At 36.9% G+C, this 18,957-nt stretch overlaps 21 pseudogenes; all 21 read right to left on the bottom strand.

Annotated features, from left to right (window-relative positions):
- Nucleotides 1-149: 149 nt before the first annotated feature.
- On the bottom strand, nt 150-268 carry LOC145647997 (5S ribosomal RNA; annotated as a pseudogene).
- A 793-nt stretch (nt 269-1,061) lies between these two features.
- On the bottom strand, nt 1,062-1,180 carry LOC145650882 (5S ribosomal RNA; annotated as a pseudogene).
- A 793-nt stretch (nt 1,181-1,973) lies between these two features.
- LOC145647815 (5S ribosomal RNA) lies at nt 1,974-2,092 on the bottom strand (annotated as a pseudogene).
- A 792-nt stretch (nt 2,093-2,884) lies between these two features.
- Nucleotides 2,885-3,003, bottom strand: LOC145650760 (5S ribosomal RNA; annotated as a pseudogene).
- Nucleotides 3,004-3,796: 793 nt separating this feature from the next.
- LOC145647814 (5S ribosomal RNA) lies at nt 3,797-3,915 on the bottom strand (annotated as a pseudogene).
- A 792-nt stretch (nt 3,916-4,707) lies between these two features.
- On the bottom strand, nt 4,708-4,826 carry LOC145650759 (5S ribosomal RNA; annotated as a pseudogene).
- A 793-nt stretch (nt 4,827-5,619) lies between these two features.
- LOC145647996 (5S ribosomal RNA) lies at nt 5,620-5,738 on the bottom strand (annotated as a pseudogene).
- A 793-nt stretch (nt 5,739-6,531) lies between these two features.
- On the bottom strand, nt 6,532-6,650 carry LOC145647813 (5S ribosomal RNA; annotated as a pseudogene).
- Nucleotides 6,651-7,442: 792 nt separating this feature from the next.
- Nucleotides 7,443-7,561, bottom strand: LOC145650758 (5S ribosomal RNA; annotated as a pseudogene).
- A 793-nt stretch (nt 7,562-8,354) lies between these two features.
- On the bottom strand, nt 8,355-8,473 carry LOC145647995 (5S ribosomal RNA; annotated as a pseudogene).
- Nucleotides 8,474-9,263: 790 nt separating this feature from the next.
- On the bottom strand, nt 9,264-9,382 carry LOC145647209 (5S ribosomal RNA; annotated as a pseudogene).
- A 792-nt stretch (nt 9,383-10,174) lies between these two features.
- LOC145650756 (5S ribosomal RNA) lies at nt 10,175-10,293 on the bottom strand (annotated as a pseudogene).
- Nucleotides 10,294-11,087: 794 nt separating this feature from the next.
- LOC145650755 (5S ribosomal RNA) lies at nt 11,088-11,206 on the bottom strand (annotated as a pseudogene).
- Nucleotides 11,207-11,999: 793 nt separating this feature from the next.
- Nucleotides 12,000-12,118, bottom strand: LOC145647993 (5S ribosomal RNA; annotated as a pseudogene).
- Nucleotides 12,119-12,908: 790 nt separating this feature from the next.
- Nucleotides 12,909-13,027, bottom strand: LOC145647208 (5S ribosomal RNA; annotated as a pseudogene).
- A 792-nt stretch (nt 13,028-13,819) lies between these two features.
- LOC145650754 (5S ribosomal RNA) lies at nt 13,820-13,938 on the bottom strand (annotated as a pseudogene).
- A 794-nt stretch (nt 13,939-14,732) lies between these two features.
- LOC145650881 (5S ribosomal RNA) lies at nt 14,733-14,851 on the bottom strand (annotated as a pseudogene).
- A 792-nt stretch (nt 14,852-15,643) lies between these two features.
- LOC145650753 (5S ribosomal RNA) lies at nt 15,644-15,762 on the bottom strand (annotated as a pseudogene).
- Nucleotides 15,763-16,555: 793 nt separating this feature from the next.
- LOC145647812 (5S ribosomal RNA) lies at nt 16,556-16,674 on the bottom strand (annotated as a pseudogene).
- Nucleotides 16,675-17,466: 792 nt separating this feature from the next.
- Nucleotides 17,467-17,585, bottom strand: LOC145650752 (5S ribosomal RNA; annotated as a pseudogene).
- A 794-nt stretch (nt 17,586-18,379) lies between these two features.
- LOC145647992 (5S ribosomal RNA) lies at nt 18,380-18,498 on the bottom strand (annotated as a pseudogene).
- Between the last annotated feature and the right edge of the window lie 459 nt (nt 18,499-18,957).

Raw genomic sequence — 18,957 nt, 5'->3', positions numbered from 1 at the left:
ATGTGAGTTGGAGAGTAAATGAAAGTGATGCAAAAAAAACTTACAGCATCGGCTATTCCCAGGTGCTAACAGATAGTTTTTTTTTATTAATCACTGCACTTCACATTTGAGCATGTCAGCTTGAAAGTAAATTAAAGTGATGCAAGAAGAGCTTACAGCACCTGGTATTCCTAGGGAGAGTCCCACCTCAGTACTATCCAGGCCCAAACTTGCTTAGCTTCCAAGGTCAGATGAGATTGGACGTTCTCAAGCTGGTGTGGCCGTAAGCCTTAAACACTTACTCAAATTGCCTAATCATAGCAAATATGATCAAAGACCAATCTGACAATTTTTTTTATTAATCCCTGCACTTGACATTCTAGAATGTTATCTTGAATGTAAATTAAATGATGCAATAAAAGCTTACAACATCTGGTATACGGAGGCACTAACAGACAGTTTTTTGATGAATCACTGCACTTCACATTCAGGCATGTGAGTTGGAGAGTAAATGAAAGTGATGCAAAAAAAACTTACAGCATCTGCTATTCCCAGGTGCTAACAGATAGTTTGAGTTAATTATTCACTGCACTTCAAATTTGAACATGATAGCTTGAACATAAATTAAAGGGATGCAATACAATCTTACAGCACCTGCTATTCCCTGGTACTAAAATATTTCTATTTAATCTGTACACTTCACATACAAGCTTGTCAGTTGCAGATTAAAGTAAAGTGATGCAACAAAAACTTACAGCATCTGCTATTCCCAGGTGCTAACAGATAGTTTTTTTAATTAATCACTGCACTTCACATCCTAGCATGTCATCTTGAAAGTAAATTAAAGTGATGCAAGAGAAGCTTACAGCATCTCGTAGTCCAAGGTGCTAACAGATAGATTTTTGATGAATAACTGCACTTCACATTCAGGCATGTGAGTTGGAGAGTAAATGAAAGTGATGCAAAAAAACACTTACAGCATCGGCTATTCCCAGGTGCTAACAGATAGTTTTTTTTTATTAATCACTGCACTTCACATTTGAGCATGTCAGCTTGAAAGTAAATTAAAGTGATGCAAGAAGAGCTTACAGCACCTGGTATTCCTAGGTAGGGTCCCACCTCAGTACTATCCAGGCCCAAACTTGCTTAGCTTCCAAGGTCAGATGAGATTGCACTTTCTCAAGCTGGTGTGGCCGTAAGCCTTAAACACTTACTCAAATTGCCTAATCATAGCAAATATGATCAAAGACCAATCTGACAATTTTTTTTATTAATCCCTGCACTTGACATTCTAGAATGTTATCTTGAATGTAAATTAAATGATGCAATAAAAGCTTACAACATCTGGTATACGGAGGCACTAACAGACAGTTTTTTGATGAATCACTGCACTTCACATTCAGGCATGTGAGTTGGAGAGTAAATGAAAGTGATGCAAAAAAAACTTACAGCATCTGCTATTCCCAGGTGCTAACAGATAGTTTGAGTTAATTATTCACTGCACTTCAAATTTGAACATGATAGCTTGAACATAAATTAAAGGGATGGAATACAGTCTTACAGCACCTGCTATTCCCTGGTACTAAAAGATTTCTATTTAATCTGTACACTTCACATACAAGCTTGTCAGTTGCAGATTAGAGTAAAGTGATGCAACAAAAACTTACAGCATCTGCTATTCCCAGGTGCTAACAGATAGTTTTTTTAATTAATCACTGCACTTCACATCCTAGCATGTCATCTTGAAAGTAAATTAAAGTGATGCAAGAGAAGCTTAACAGCATCTCGTAGTCCAAGGTGCTAACAGATAGATTTTTGATGAATAACTGCACTTCACATTCAGGCATGTGAGTTGGAGAGTAAATGAAAGTGATGCAAAAAAAACTTACAGCATCGGCTATTCCCAGGTGCTAACAGATAGTTTTTTTTTATTAATCACTGCACTTCACATTTGAGCATGTCAGCTTGAAAGTAAATTAAAGTGATGCAAGAAGAGCTTACAGCACCTGGTATTCCTAGGTAGAGTCCCACCTCAGTACTATCCAGGCCCAAACTTGCTTAGCTTCCAAGGTCAGATGAGATTGGACGTTCTCAAGCTGGTGTGGCCGTAAGCCTTAAACACTTACTCAAATTGCCTAATCATAGCAAATATGATCAAAGACCAATCTGACAATTTTTTTTATTAATCCCTGCACTTGACATTCTAGAATGTTATCTTGAATGTAAATTAAATGATGCAATAAAAGCTTACAACATCTGGTATACGGAGGCACTAACAGACAGTTTTTTGATGAATCACTGCACTTCACATTCAGGCATGTGAGTTGGAGAGTAAATGAAAGTGATGCAAAAAAAACTTACAGCATCTGCTATTCCCAGGTGCTAACAGATAGTTTGAGTTAATTATTCACTGCACTTCAAATTTGAACATGATAGCTTGAACATAAATTAAAGGGATGCAATACAATCTTACAGCACCTGCTATTCCCTGGTACTAAAAGATTTCTATTTAATCTGTACACTTCACATACAAGCTTGTCAGTAGCAGATTAAATTAAAGTGATTCAACAAAAACTTACAGCATCTGCTATTCCCAGGTGCCAACAGATAGTTTTTTTAATTAATCACTGCATTTCACATCCTAGCATGTCATCTTGACAGTAAATTAAAGTGATGCAAGAGAAGCTTACAGCATCTCGTAGTCCAAGGTGCTAACAGATAGATTTTTGATGAATAACTGCACTTCACATTCAGGCATGTGAGTTGGAGAGTAAATGAAAGTGATGCAAAAAAAACTTACAGCATCGGCTATTCCCAGGTGCTAACAGATAGTTTTTTTTTATTAATCACTGCACTTCACATTTGAGCATGTCAGCTTGAAAGTAAATTAAAGTGATGCAAGAAGAGCTTACAGCACCTGGTATTCCTAGGTAGAGTCCCACCTCAGTACTATCCAGGCCCAAACTTGCTTAGCTTCCAAGGTCAGATGAGATTGCACTTTCTCAAGCTGGTGTGGCCGTAAGCCTTAAACACTTACTCAAATTGCCTAATCATAGCAAATATGATCAAAGACCAATCTGACAATTTTTTTTATTAATCCCTGCACTTGACATTCTAGAATGTTATCTTGAATGTAAATTAAATGATGCAATAAAAGCTTACAACATCTGGTATACGGAGGCACTAACAGACAGTTTTTTGATGAATCACTGCACTTCACATTCAGGCATGTGAGTTGGAGAGTAAATGAAAGTGATGCAAAAAAAACTTACAGCATCTGCTATTCCCAGGTGCTAACAGATAGTTTGAGTTAATTATTCACTGCACTTCAAATTTGAACATGATAGCTTGAACATAAATTAAAGGGATGGAATACAGTCTTACAGCACCTGCTATTCCCTGGTACTAAAAGATTTCTATTTAATCTGTACACTTCACATACAAGCTTGTCAGTTGCAGATTAGAGTAAAGTGATGCAACAAAAACTTACAGCATCTGCTATTCCCAGGTGCTAACAGATAGTTTTTTTAATTAATCACTGCACTTCACATCCTAGCATGTCATCTTGAAAGTAAATTAAAGTGATGCAAGAGAAGCTTAACAGCATCTCGTAGTCCAAGGTGCTAACAGATAGATTTTTGATGAATAACTGCACTTCACATTCAGGCATGTGAGTTGGAGAGTAAATGAAAGTGATGCAAAAAAAACTTACAGCATCGGCTATTCCCAGGTGCTAACAGATAGTTTTTTTTTATTAATCACTGCACTTCACATTTGAGCATGTCAGCTTGAAAGTAAATTAAAGTGATGCAAGAAGAGCTTACAGCACCTGGTATTCCTAGGTAGAGTCCCACCTCAGTACTATCCAGGCCCAAACTTGCTTAGCTTCCAAGGTCAGATGAGATTGGACGTTCTCAAGCTGGTGTGGCCGTAAGCCTTAAACACTTACTCAAATTGCCTAATCATAGCAAATATGATCAAAGACCAATCTGACAATTTTTTTTATTAATCCCTGCACTTGACATTCTAGAATGTTATCTTGAATGTAAATTAAATGATGCAATAAAAGCTTACAACATCTGGTATACGGAGGCACTAACAGACAGTTTTTTGATGAATCACTGCACTTCACATTCAGGCATGTGAGTTGGAGAGTAAATGAAAGTGATGCAAAAAAAACTTACAGCATCTGCTATTCCCAGGTGCTAACAGATAGTTTGAGTTAATTATTCACTGCACTTCAAATTTGAACATGATAGCTTGAACATAAATTAAAGGGATGCAATACAATCTTACAGCACCTGCTATTCCCTGGTACTAAAAGATTTCTATTTAATCTGTACACTTCACATACAAGCTTGTCAGTAGCAGATTAAATTAAAGTGATTCAACAAAAACTTACAGCATCTGCTATTCCCAGGTGCCAACAGATAGTTTTTTTAATTAATCACTGCATTTCACATCCTAGCATGTCATCTTGACAGTAAATTAAAGTGATGCAAGAGAAGCTTACAGCATCTCGTAGTCCAAGGTGCTAACAGATAGATTTTTGATGAATAACTGCACTTCACATTCAGGCATGTGAGTTGGAGAGTAAATGAAAGTGATGCAAAAAAAACTTACAGCATCGGCTATTCCCAGGTGCTAACAGATAGTTTTTTTTTATTAATCACTGCACTTCACATTTGAGCATGTCAGCTTGAAAGTAAATTAAAGTGATGCAAGAAGAGCTTACAGCACCTGGTATTCCTAGGTAGAGTCCCACCTCAGTACTATCCAGGCCCAAACTTGCTTAGCTTCCAAGGTCAGATGAGATTGCACTTTCTCAAGCTGGTGTGGCCGTAAGCCTTAAACACTTACTCAAATTGCCTAATCATAGCAAATATGATCAAAGACCAATCTGACAATTTTTTTTATTAATCCCTGCACTTGACATTCTAGAATGTTATCTTGAATGTAAATTAAATGATGCAATAAAAGCTTACAACATCTGGTATACGGAGGCACTAACAGACAGTTTTTTGATGAATCACTGCACTTCACATTCAGGCATGTGAGTTGGAGAGTAAATGAAAGTGATGCAAAAAAAACTTACAGCATCTGCTATTCCCAGGTGCTAACAGATAGTTTGAGTTAATTATTCACTGCACTTCAAATTTGAACATGATAGCTTGAACATAAATTAAAGGGATGGAATACAGTCTTACAGCACCTGCTATTCCCTGGTACTAAAAGATTTCTATTTAATCTGTACACTTCACATACAAGCTTGTCAGTTGCAGATTAGAGTAAAGTGATGCAACAAAAACTTACAGCATCTGCTATTCCCAGGTGCTAACAGATAGTTTTTTTAATTAATCACTGCACTTCACATCCTAGCATGTCATCTTGAAAGTAAATTAAAGTGATGCAAGAGAAGCTTAACAGCATCTCGTAGTCCAAGGTGCTAACAGATAGATTTTTGATGAATAACTGCACTTCACATTCAGGCATGTGAGTTGGAGAGTAAATGAAAGTGATGCAAAAAAAACTTACAGCATCGGCTATTCCCAGGTGCTAACAGATAGTTTTTTTTTATTAATCACTGCACTTCACATTTGAGCATGTCAGCTTGAAAGTAAATTAAAGTGATGCAAGAAGAGCTTACAGCACCTGGTATTCCTAGGGAGAGTCCCACCTCAGTACTATCCAGGCCCAAACTTGCTTAGCTTCCAAGGTCAGATGAGATTGGACGTTCTCAAGCTGGTGTGGCCGTAAGCCTTAAACACTTACTCAAATTGCCTAATCATAGCAAATATGATCAAAGACCAATCTGACAATTTTTTTTATTAATCCCTGCACTTGACATTCTAGAATGTTATCTTGAATGTAAATTAAATGATGCAATAAAAGCTTACAACATCTGGTATACGGAGGCACTAACAGACAGTTTTTTGATGAATCACTGCACTTCACATTCAGGCATGTGAGTTGGAGAGTAAATGAAAGTGATGCAAAAAAAACTTACAGCATCTGCTATTCCCAGGTGCTAACAGATAGTTTGAGTTAATTATTCACTGCACTTCAAATTTGAACATGATAGCTTGAACATAAATTAAAGGGATGGAATACAGTCTTACAGCACCTGCTATTCCCTGGTACTAAAAGATTTCTATTTAATCTGTACACTTCACATACAAGCTTGTCAGTTGCAGATTAGAGTAAAGTGATGCAACAAAAACTTACAGCATCTGCTATTCCCAGGTGCTAACAGATAGTTTTTTTAATTAATCACTGCACTTCACATCCTAGCATGTCATCTTGAAAGTAAATTAAAGTGATGCAAGAGAAGCTTAACAGCATCTCGTAGTCCAAGGTGCTAACAGATAGATTTTTGATGAATAACTGCACTTCACATTCAGGCATGTGAGTTGGAGAGTAAATGAAAGTGATGCAAAAAAAACTTACAGCATCGGCTATTCCCAGGTGCTAACAGATAGTTTTTTTTTATTAATCACTGCACTTCACATTTGAGCATGTCAGCTTGAAAGTAAATTAAAGTGATGCAAGAAGAGCTTACAGCACCTGGTATTCCTAGGTAGAGTCCCACCTCAGTACTATCCAGGCCCAAACTTGCTTAGCTTCCAAGGTCAGATGAGATTGGACGTTCTCAAGCTGGTGTGGCCGTAAGCCTTAAACACTTACTCAAATTGCCTAATCATAGCAAATATGATCAAAGACCAATCTGACAATTTTTTTTATTAATCCCTGCACTTGACATTCTAGAATGTTATCTTGAATGTAAATTAAATGATGCAATAAAAGCTTACAACATCTGGTATACGGAGGCACTAACAGACAGTTTTTTGATGAATCACTGCACTTCACATTCAGGCATGTGAGTTGGAGAGTAAATGAAAGTGATGCAAAAAAAACTTACAGCATCTGCTATTCCCAGGTGCTAACAGATAGTTTGAGTTAATTATTCACTGCACTTCAAATTTGAACATGATAGCTTGAACATAAATTAAAGGGATGCAATACAATCTTACAGCACCTGCTATTCCCTGGTACTAAAAGATTTCTATTTAATCTGTACACTTCACATACAAGCTTGTCAGTAGCAGATTAAATTAAAGTGATTCAACAAAAACTTACAGCATCTGCTATTCCCAGGTGCCAACAGATAGTTTTTTTAATTAATCACTGCATTTCACATCCTAGCATGTCATCTTGACAGTAAATTAAAGTGATGCAAGAGAAGCTTACAGCATCTCGTAGTCCAAGGTGCTAACAGATAGATTTTTGATGAATAACTGCACTTCACATTCAGGCATGTGAGTTGGAGAGTAAATGAAAGTGATGCAAAAAAAACTTACAGCATCGGCTATTCCCAGGTGCTAACAGATAGTTTTTTTTTATTAATCACTGCACTTCACATTTGAGCATGTCAGCTTGAAAGTAAATTAAAGTGATGCAAGAAGAGCTTACAGCACCTGGTATTCCTAGGTAGAGTCCCACCTCAGTACTATCCAGGCCCAAACTTGCTTAGCTTCCAAGGTCAGATGAGATTGCACTTTCTCAAGCTGGTGTGGCCGTAAGCCTTAAACACTTACTCAAATTGCCTAATCATAGCAAATATGATCAAAGACCAATCTGACAATTTTTTTTATTAATCCCTGCACTTGACATTCTAGAATGTTATCTTGAATGTAAATTAAATGATGCAATAAAAGCTTACAACATCTGGTATACGGAGGCACTAACAGACAGTTTTTTGATGAATCACTGCACTTCACATTCAGGCATGTGAGTTGGAGAGTAAATGAAAGTGATGCAAAAAAAACTTACAGCATCTGCTATTCCCAGGTGCTAACAGATAGTTTGAGTTAATTATTCACTGCACTTCAAATTTGAACATGATAGCTTGAACATAAATTAAAGGGATGGAATACAGTCTTACAGCACCTGCTATTCCCTGGTACTAAAAGATTTCTATTTAATCTGTACACTTCACATACAAGCTTGTCAGTTGCAGATTAGAGTAAAGTGATGCAACAAAAACTTACAGCATCTGCTATTCCCAGGTGCTAACAGATAGTTTTTTTAATTAATCACTGCACTTCACATCCTAGCATGTCATCTTGAAAGTAAATTAAAGTGATGCAAGAGAAGCTTAACAGCATCTCGTAGTCCAAGGTGCTAACAGATAGATTTTTGATGAATAACTGCACTTCACATTCAGGCATGTGAGTTGGAGAGTAAATGAAAGTGATGCAAAAAAAACTTACAGCATCGGCTATTCCCAGGTGCTAACAGATAGTTTTTTTTTATTAATCACTGCACTTCACATTTGAGCATGTCAGCTTGAAAGTAAATTAAAGTGATGCAAGAAGAGCTTACAGCACCTGGTATTCCTAGGGAGAGTCCCACCTCAGTACTATCCAGGCCCAAACTTGCTTAGCTTCCAAGGTCAGATGAGATTGGACGTTCTCAAGCTGGTGTGGCCGTAAGCCTTAAACACTTACTCAAATTGCCTAATCATAGCAAATATGATCAAAGACCAATCTGACAATTTTTTTTATTAATCCCTGCACTTGACATTCTAGAATGTTATCTTGAATGTAAATTAAATGATGCAATAAAAGCTTACAACATCTGGTATACGGAGGCACTAACAGACAGTTTTTTGATGAATCACTGCACTTCACATTCAGGCATGTGAGTTGGAGAGTAAATGAAAGTGATGCAAAAAAAACTTACAGCATCTGCTATTCCCAGGTGCTAACAGATAGTTTGAGTTAATTATTCACTGCACTTCAAATTTGAACATGATAGCTTGAACATAAATTAAAGGGATGCAATACAATCTTACAGCACCTGCTATTCCCTGGTACTAAAATATTTCTATTTAATCTGTACACTTCACATACAAGCTTGTCAGTTGCAGATTAAAGTAAAGTGATGCAACAAAAACTTACAGCATCTGCTATTCCCAGGTGCTAACAGATAGTTTTTTTAATTAATCACTGCATTTCACATCCTAGCATGTCATCTTGACAGTAAATTAAAGTGATTCAAGAGAAGCTTACAGCATCTCGTAGTCCAAGGTGCTAACAGATAGTTTTTGATGAATAACTGCACTTCACATTCAGGCATGTGAGTTGGAGAGTAAATGAAAGTGATGCAAAAAAAACTTACAGCATCTGCTATTCCCAGGTGCTAACAGATAGTTTTTTTTATTAATCACTGCACTTCACATTTGAGCATGTCAGCTTGAAAGTAAATTAAAGTGATGCAAGAAAAGCTTACAGCACCTGGTATTCCTAGGTAGGGTCCCACCTCAGTACTATCCAGGCCCAAACTTGTTTAGCTTCCAAGGTCAGATGAGATTGGGCGTTCTCAAGCTGGTGTGGCCGTAAGCCTTAAACACTTACTCAAATTGCCTAATAATAGCAAATATGATCAAAGACCAATCTGACAATTTTTTTTATTAATCCCTGCACTTGACATTCTAGAATGTTATCTTGAATGTAAATTAAATGATGCAATAAAAGCTTACAACATCTGGTATACGGAGGCACTAACAGACAGTTTTTTGATGAATCACTGCACTTCACATTCAGGCATGTGAGTTGGAGAGTAAATGAAAGTGATGCAAAAAAAACTTACAGCATCTGCTATTCCCAGGTGCTAACAGATAGTTTGAGTTAATTATTCACTGCACTTCAAATTTGAACATGATAGCTTGAACATAAATTAAAGGGATGCAATACAATCTTACAGCACCTGCTATTCCCTGGTACTAAAAGATTTCTTTTTAATCTGTACACTTCACATACAAGCTTGTCAGTTGCAGATTAAAGTAAAGTGATGCAACAAAAACTTACAGCATCTGCTATTCCCAGGTGCTAACAGATATTTTTTTTAATTAATTACTGCACTTCAAATCCTAGCATGTCATCTTGACAGTAAATTAAAGTGATGCAAGAGAAGATTACAGCATCTCGTAGTCCATGGTGCTAACAGATATTTTTTTGATGAATAACTGCACTTCACATTCAGGCATGTGAGTTGGAGAGTAAATGAAAGTGATGCAAAAAAAACTTACAGCATCGGCTATTCCCAGGTGCTAACAGATAGTTTTTTTTTATTAATCACTGCACTTCACATTTGAGCATGTCAGCTTGAAAGTAAATTAAAGTGATGCAAGAAGAGCTTACAGCACCTGGTATTCCTAGGTAGAGTCCCACCTCAGTACTATCCAGGCCCAAACTTGCTTAGCTTCCAAGGTCAGATGAGATTGCACTTTCTCAAGCTGGTGTGGCCGTAAGCCTTAAACACTTACTCAAATTGCCTAATCATAGCAAATATGATCAAAGACCAATCTGACAATTTTTTTTATTAATCCCTGCACTTGACATTCTAGAATGTTATCTTGAATGTAAATTAAATGATGCAATAAAAGCTTACAACATCTGGTATACGGAGGCACTAACAGACAGTTTTTTGATGAATCACTGCACTTCACATTCAGGCATGTGAGTTGGAGAGTAAACGAAAGTGATGCAAAAAAAACTTACAGCATCTGCTATTCCCAGGTGCTAACAGATAGTTTGAGTTAATTATTCACTGCACTTCAAATTTGAACATGATAGCTTGAACATAAATTAAAGGGATGGAATACAGTCTTACAGCACCTGCTATTCCCTGGTACTAAAAGATTTCTATTTAATCTGTACACTTCACATACAAGCTTGTCAGTTGCAGATTAGAGTAAAGTGATGCAACAAAAACTTACAGCATCTGCTATTCCCAGGTGCTAACAGATAGTTTTTTTAATTAATCACTGCACTTCACATCCTAGCATGTCATCTTGAAAGTAAATTAAAGTGATGCAAGAGAAGCTTAACAGCATCTCGTAGTCCAAGGTGCTAACAGATAGATTTTTGATGAATAACTGCACTTCACATTCAGGCATGTGAGTTGGAGAGTAAATGAAAGTGATGCAAAAAAACACTTACAGCATCGGCTATTCCCAGGTGCTAACAGATAGTTTTTTTTTATTAATCACTGCACTTCACATTTGAGCATGTCAGCTTGAAAGTAAATTAAAGTGATGCAAGAAGAGCTTACAGCACCTGGTATTCCTAGGTAGAGTCCCACCTCAGTACTATCCAGGCCCAAACTTGCTTAGCTTCCAAGGTCAGATGAGATTGCACTTTCTCAAGCTGGTGTGGCCGTAAGCCTTAAACACTTACTCAAATTGCCTAATCATAGCAAATATGATCAAAGACCAATCTGACAATTTTTTTTATTAATCCCTGCACTTGACATTCTAGAATGTTATCTTGAATGTAAATTAAATGATGCAATAAAAGCTTACAACATCTGGTATACGGAGGCACTAACAGACAGTTTTTTGATGAATCACTGCACTTCACATTCAGGCATGTGAGTTGGAGAGTAAATGAAAGTGATGCAAAAAAAACTTACAGCATCTGCTATTCCCAGGTGCTAACAGATAGTTTGAGTTAATTATTCACTGCACTTCAAATTTGAACATGATAGCTTGAACATAAATTAAAGGGATGGAATACAGTCTTACAGCACCTGCTATTCCCTGGTACTAAAAGATTTCTATTTAATCTGTACACTTCACATACAAGCTTGTCAGTTGCAGATTAGAGTAAAGTGATGCAACAAAAACTTACAGCATCTGCTATTCCCAGGTGCTAACAGATAGTTTTTTTAATTAATCACTGCACTTCACATCCTAGCATGTCATCTTGAAAGTAAATTAAAGTGATGCAAGAGAAGCTTAACAGCATCTCGTAGTCCAAGGTGCTAACAGATAGATTTTTGATGAATAACTGCACTTCACATTCAGGCATGTGAGTTGGAGAGTAAATGAAAGTGATGCAAAAAAAACTTACAGCATCGGCTATTCCCAGGTGCTAACAGATAGTTTTTTTTTATTAATCACTGCACTTCACATTTGAGCATGTCAGCTTGAAAGTAAATTAAAGTGATGCAAGAAGAGCTTACAGCACCTGGTATTCCTAGGGAGAGTCCCACCTCAGTACTATCCAGGCCCAAACTTGCTTAGCTTCCAAGGTCAGATGAGATTGGACGTTCTCAAGCTGGTGTGGCCGTAAGCCTTAAACACTTACTCAAATTGCCTAATCATAGCAAATATGATCAAAGACCAATCTGACAATTTTTTTTATTAATCCCTGCACTTGACATTCTAGAATGTTATCTTGAATGTAAATTAAATGATGCAATAAAAGCTTACAACATCTGGTATACGGAGGCACTAACAGACAGTTTTTTGATGAATCACTGCACTTCACATTCAGGCATGTGAGTTGGAGAGTAAATGAAAGTGATGCAAAAAAAACTTACAGCATCTGCTATTCCCAGGTGCTAACAGATAGTTTGAGTTAATTATTCACTGCACTTCAAATTTGAACATGATAGCTTCAACATAAATTAAAGGGATGCAATACAATCTTACAGCACCTGCTATTCCCTGGTACTAAAATATTTCTATTTAATCTGTACACTTCACATACAAGCTTGTCAGTTGCAGATTAAAGTAAAGTGATGCAACAAAAACTTACAGCATCTGCTATTCCCAGGTGCTAACAGATAGTTTTTTTAATTAATCACTGCATTTCACATCCTAGCATGTCATCTTGACAGTAAATTAAAGTGATTCAAGAGAAGCTTACAGCATCTCGTAGTCCAAGGTGCTAACAGATAGTTTTTGATGAATAACTGCACTTCACATTCAGGCATGTGAGTTGGAGAGTAAATGAAAGTGATGCAAAAAAAACTTACAGCATCTGCTATTCCCAGGTGCTAACAGATAGTTTTTTTTATTAATCACTGCACTTCACATTTGAGCATGTCAGCTTGAAAGTAAATTAAAGTGATGCAAGAAAAGCTTACAGCACCTGGTATTCCTAGGTAGGGTCCCACCTCAGTACTATCCAGGCCCAAACTTGTTTAGCTTCCAAGGTCAGATGAGATTGGGCGTTCTCAAGCTGGTGTGGCCGTAAGCCTTAAACACTTACTCAAATTGCCTAATAATAGCAAATATGATCAAAGACCAATCTGACAATTTTTTTTATTAATCCCTGCACTTGACATTCTAGAATGTTATCTTGAATGTAAATTAAATGATGCAATAAAAGCTTACAACATCTGGTATACGGAGGCACTAACAGACAGTTTTTTGATGAATCACTGCACTTCACATTCAGGCATGTGAGTTGGAGAGTAAATGAAAGTGATGCAAAAAAAACTTACAGCATCTGCTATTCCCAGGTGCTAACAGATAGTTTGAGTTAATTATTCACTGCACTTCAAATTTGAACATGATAGCTTGAACATAAATTAAAGGGATGCAATACAATCTTACAGCACCTGCTATTCCCTGGTACTAAAAGATTTCTTTTTAATCTGTACACTTCACATACAAGCTTGTCAGTTGCAGATTAAAGTAAAGTGATGCAACAAAAACTTACAGCATCTGCTATTCCCAGGTGCTAACAGATATTTTTTTTAATTAATTACTGCACTTCAAATCCTAGCATGTCATCTTGACAGTAAATTAAAGTGATGCAAGAGAAGATTACAGCATCTCGTAGTCCATGGTGCTAACAGATATTTTTTTGATGAATAACTGCACTTCACATTCAGGCATGTGAGTTGGAGAGTAAATGAAAGTGATGCAAAAAAAACTTACAGCATCGGCTATTCCCAGGTGCTAACAGATAGTTTTTTTTTATTAATCACTGCACTTCACATTTGAGCATGTCAGCTTGAAAGTAAATTAAAGTGATGCAAGAAGAGCTTACAGCACCTGGTATTCCTAGGTAGAGTCCCACCTCAGTACTATCCAGGCCCAAACTTGCTTAGCTTCCAAGGTCAGATGAGATTGCACTTTCTCAAGCTGGTGTGGCCGTAAGCCTTAAACACTTACTCAAATTGCCTAATCATAGCAAATATGATCAAAGACCAATCTGACAATTTTTTTTATTAATCCCTGCACTTGACATTCTAGAATGTTATCTTGAATGTAAATTAAATGATGCAATAAAAGCTTACAACATCTGGTATACGGAGGCACTAACAGACAGTTTTTTGATGAATCACTGCACTTCACATTCAGGCATGTGAGTTGGAGAGTAAACGAAAGTGATGCAAAAAAAACTTACAGCATCTGCTATTCCCAGGTGCTAACAGATAGTTTGAGTTAATTATTCACTGCACTTCAAATTTGAACATGATAGCTTGAACATAAATTAAAGGGATGGAATACAGTCTTACAGCACCTGCTATTCCCTGGTACTAAAAGATTTCTATTTAATCTGTACACTTCACATACAAGCTTGTCAGTTGCAGATTAGAGTAAAGTGATGCAACAAAAACTTACAGCATCTGCTATTCCCAGGTGCTAACAGATAGTTTTTTTAATTAATCACTGCACTTCACATCCTAGCATGTCATCTTGAAAGTAAATTAAAGTGATGCAAGAGAAGCTTAACAGCATCTCGTAGTCCAAGGTGCTAACAGATAGATTTTTGATGAATAACTGCACTTCACATTCAGGCATGTGAGTTGGAGAGTAAATGAAAGTGATGCAAAAAAACACTTACAGCATCGGCTATTCCCAGGTGCTAACAGATAGTTTTTTTTTATTAATCACTGCACTTCACATTTGAGCATGTCAGCTTGAAAGTAAATTAAAGTGATGCAAGAAGAGCTTACAGCACCTGGTATTCCTAGGTAGGGTCCCACCTCAGTACTATCCAGGCCCAAACTTGCTTAGCTTCCAAGGTCAGATGAGATTGCACTTTCTCAAGCTGGTGTGGCCGTAAGCCTTAAACACTTACTCAAATTGCCTAATCATAGCAAATATGATCAAAGACCAATCTGACAATTTTTTTTATTAATCCCTGCACTTGACATTCTAGAATGTTATCTTGAATGTAAATTAAATGATGCAATAAAAGCTTACAACATCTGGTATACGGAGGCACTAACAGACAGTTTTTTGATGAATCACTGCACTTCACATTCAGGCATGTGAGTTGGAGAGTAAATGAAAGTGATGCAAAAAAAACTTACAGCATCTGCTATTCCCAGGTGCTAACAGATAGTTTGAGTTAATTATTCACTGCACTTCAAATTTGAACATGATAGCTTGAACATAAATTAAAGGGATGCAATACAATCTTACAGCACCTGCTATTCCCTGGTACTAAAAGATTTCTATTTAATCTGTACACTTCACATACAAGCTTGTCAGTAGCAGATTAAATTAAAGTGATTCAACAAAAACTTACAGCATCTGCTATTCCCAGGTGCCAACAGATAGTTTTTTTAATTAATCACTGCATTTCACATCCTAGCATGTCATCTTGACAGTAAATTAAAGTGATGCAAGAGAAGCTTACAGCATCTCGTAGTCCAAGGTGCTAACAGATAGATTTTTGATGAATAACTGCACTTCACATTCAGGCATGTGAGTTGGAGAGTAAATGAAAGTGATGCAAAAAAAACTTACAGCATCGGCTATTCCCAGGTGCTAACAGATAGTTTTTTTTTATTAATCACTGCACTTCACATTTGAGCATGTCAGCTTGAAAGTAAATTAAAGTGATGCAAGAAGAGCTTACAGCACCTGGTATTCCTAGGTAGAGTCCCACCTCAGTACTATCCAGGCCCAAACTTGCTTAGCTTCCAAGGTCAGATGAGATTGCACTTTCTCAAGCTGGTGTGGCCGTAAGCCTTAAACACTTACTCAAATTGCCTAATCATAGCAAATATGATCAAAGACCAATCTGACAATTTTTTTTATTAATCCCTGCACTTGACATTCTAGAATGTTATCTTGAATGTAAATTAAATGATGCAATAAAAGCTTACAACATCTGGTATACGGAGGCACTAACAGACAGTTTTTTGATGAATCACTGCACTTCACATTCAGGCATGTGAGTTGGAGAGTAAATGAAAGTGATGCAAAAAAAACTTACAGCATCTGCTATTCCCAGGTGCTAACAGATAGTTTGAGTTAATTATTCACTGCACTTCAAATTTGAACATGATAGCTTGAACATAAATTAAAGGGATGGAATACAGTCTTACAGCACCTGCTATTCCCTGGTACTAAAAGATTTCTATTTAATCTGTACACTTCACATACAAGCTTGTCAGTTGCAGATTAGAGTAAAGTGATGCAACAAAAACTTACAGCATCTGCTATTCCCAGGTGCTAACAGATAGTTTTTTTAATTAATCACTGCACTTCACATCCTAGCATGTCATCTTGAAAGTAAATTAAAGTGATGCAAGAGAAGCTTAACAGCATCTCGTAGTCCAAGGTGCTAACAGATAGATTTTTGATGAATAACTGCACTTCACATTCAGGCATGTGAGTTGGAGAGTAAATGAAAGTGATGCAAAAAAAACTTACAGCATCGGCTATTCCCAGGTGCTAACAGATAGTTTTTTTTTATTAATCACTGCACTTCACATTTGAGCATGTCAGCTTGAAAGTAAATTAAAGTGATGCAAGAAGAGCTTACAGCACCTGGTATTCCTAGGTAGAGTCCCACCTCAGTACTATCCAGGCCCAAACTTGCTTAGCTTCCAAGGTCAGATGAGATTGGACGTTCTCAAGCTGGTGTGGCCGTAAGCCTTAAACACTTACTCAAATTGCCTAATCATAGCAAATATGATCAAAGACCAATCTGACAATTTTTTTTATTAATCCCTGCACTTGACATTCTAGAATGTTATCTTGAATGTAAATTAAATGATGCAATAAAAGCTTACAACATCTGGTATACGGAGGCACTAACAGACAGTTTTTTGATGAATCACTGCACTTCACATTCAGGCATGTGAGTTGGAGAGTAAATGAAAGTGATGCAAAAAAAACTTACAGCATCTGCTATTCCCAGGTGCTAACAGATAGTTTGAGTTAATTATTCACTGCACTTCAAATTTGAACATGATAGCTTGAACATAAATTAAAGGGATGCAATACAATCTTACAGCACCTGCTATTCCCTGGTACTAAAAGATTTCTATTTAATCTGTACACTTCACATACAAGCTTGTCAGTAGCAGATTAAATTAAAGTGATTCAACAAAAACTTACAGCATCTGCTATTCCCAGGTGCCAACAGATAGTTTTTTTAATTAATCACTGCATTTCACATCCTAGCATGTCATCTTGACAGTAAATTAAAGTGATGCAAGAGAAGCTTACAGCATCTCGTAGTCCAAGGTGCTAACAGATAGATTTTTGATGAATAACTGCACTTCACATTCAGGCATGTGAGTTGGAGAGTAAATGAAAGTGATGCAAAAAAAACTTACAGCATCGGCTATTCCCAGGTGCTAACAGATAGTTTTTTTTTATTAATCACTGCACTTCACATTTGAGCATGTCAGCTTGAAAGTAAATTAAAGTGATGCAAGAAGAGCTTACAGCACCTGGTATTCCTAGGTAGAGTCCCACCTCAGTACTATCCAGGCCCAAACTTGCTTAGCTTCCAAGGTCAGATGAGATTGCACTTTCTCAAGCTGGTGTGGCCGTAAGCCTTAAACACTTACTCAAATTGCCTAATCATAGCAAATATGATCAAAGACCAATCTGACAATTTTTTTTATTAATCCCTGCACTTGACATTCTAGAATGTTATCTTGAATGTAAATTAAATGATGCAATAAAAGCTTACAACATCTGGTATACGGAGGCACTAACAGACAGTTTTTTGATGAATCACTGCACTTCACATTCAGGCATGTGAGTTGGAGAGTAAATGAAAGTGATGCAAAAAAAAACTTACAGCATCTGCTATTCCCAGGTGCTAACAGATAGTTTGAGTTAATTATTCACTGCACTTCAAATTTGAACATGATAGCTTGAACATAAATTAAAGGGATGGAATACAGTCTTACAGCACCTGCTATTCCCTGGTACTAAAAGATTTCTATTTAATCTGTACACTTCACATACAAGCTTGTCAGTTGCAGATTAGAGTAAAGTGATGCAACAAAAACTTACAGCATCTGCTATTCCCAGGTGCTAACAGATAGTTTTTTTAATTAATCACTGCACTTCACATCCTAGCATGTCATCTTGAAAGTAAATTAAAGTGATGCAAGAGAAGCTTAACAGCATCTCGTAGTCCAAGGTGCTAACAGATAGATTTTTGATGAATAACTGCACTTCACATTCAGGCATGTGAGTTGGAGAGTAAATGAAAGTGATGCAAAAAAAACTTACAGCATCGGCTATTCCCAGGTGCTAACAGATAGTTTTTTTTTATTAATCACTGCACTTCACATTTGAGCATGTCAGCTTGAAAGTAAATTAAAGTGATGCAAGAAGAGCTTACAGCACCTGGTATTCCTAGGGAGAGTCCCACCTCAGTACTATCCAGGCCCAAACTTGCTTAGCTTCCAAGGTCAGATGAGATTGGACGTTCTCAAGCTGGTGTGGCCGTAAGCCTTAAACACTTACTCAAATTGCCTAATCATAGCAAATATGATCAAAGACCAATCTGACAATTTTTTTTATTAATCCCTGCACTTGACATTCTAGAATGTTATCTTGAATGTAAATTAAATGATGCAATAAAAGCTTACAACATCTGGTATACGGAGGCACTAACAGACAGTTTTTTGATGAATCACTGCACTTCACATTCAGGCATGTGAGTTGGAGAGTAAATGAAAGTGATGCAAAAAAAACTTACAGCATCTGCTATTCCCAGGTGCTAACAGATAGTTTGAGTTAATTATTCACTGCACTTCAAATTTGAACATGATAGCTTGAACATAAATTAAAGGGATGCAATACAATCTTACAGCACCTGCTATTCCCTGGTACTAAAATATTTCTATTTAATCTGTACACTTCACATACAAGCTTGTCAGTTGCAGATTAAAGTAAAGTGATGCAACAAA

The sequence above is a fragment of the Electrophorus electricus genome, chromosome 13 (assembly GCF_041902795.1).
Source record: "Electrophorus electricus isolate QZ-2024a chromosome 13, ASM4190279v1, whole genome shotgun sequence".
Taxonomy (NCBI): Eukaryota; Metazoa; Chordata; class Actinopteri; order Gymnotiformes; family Gymnotidae; genus Electrophorus; species Electrophorus electricus.
Note: the sequence above shows the minus strand (reverse complement) of the source record. Positions and strands in the feature narration are given on the sequence as shown.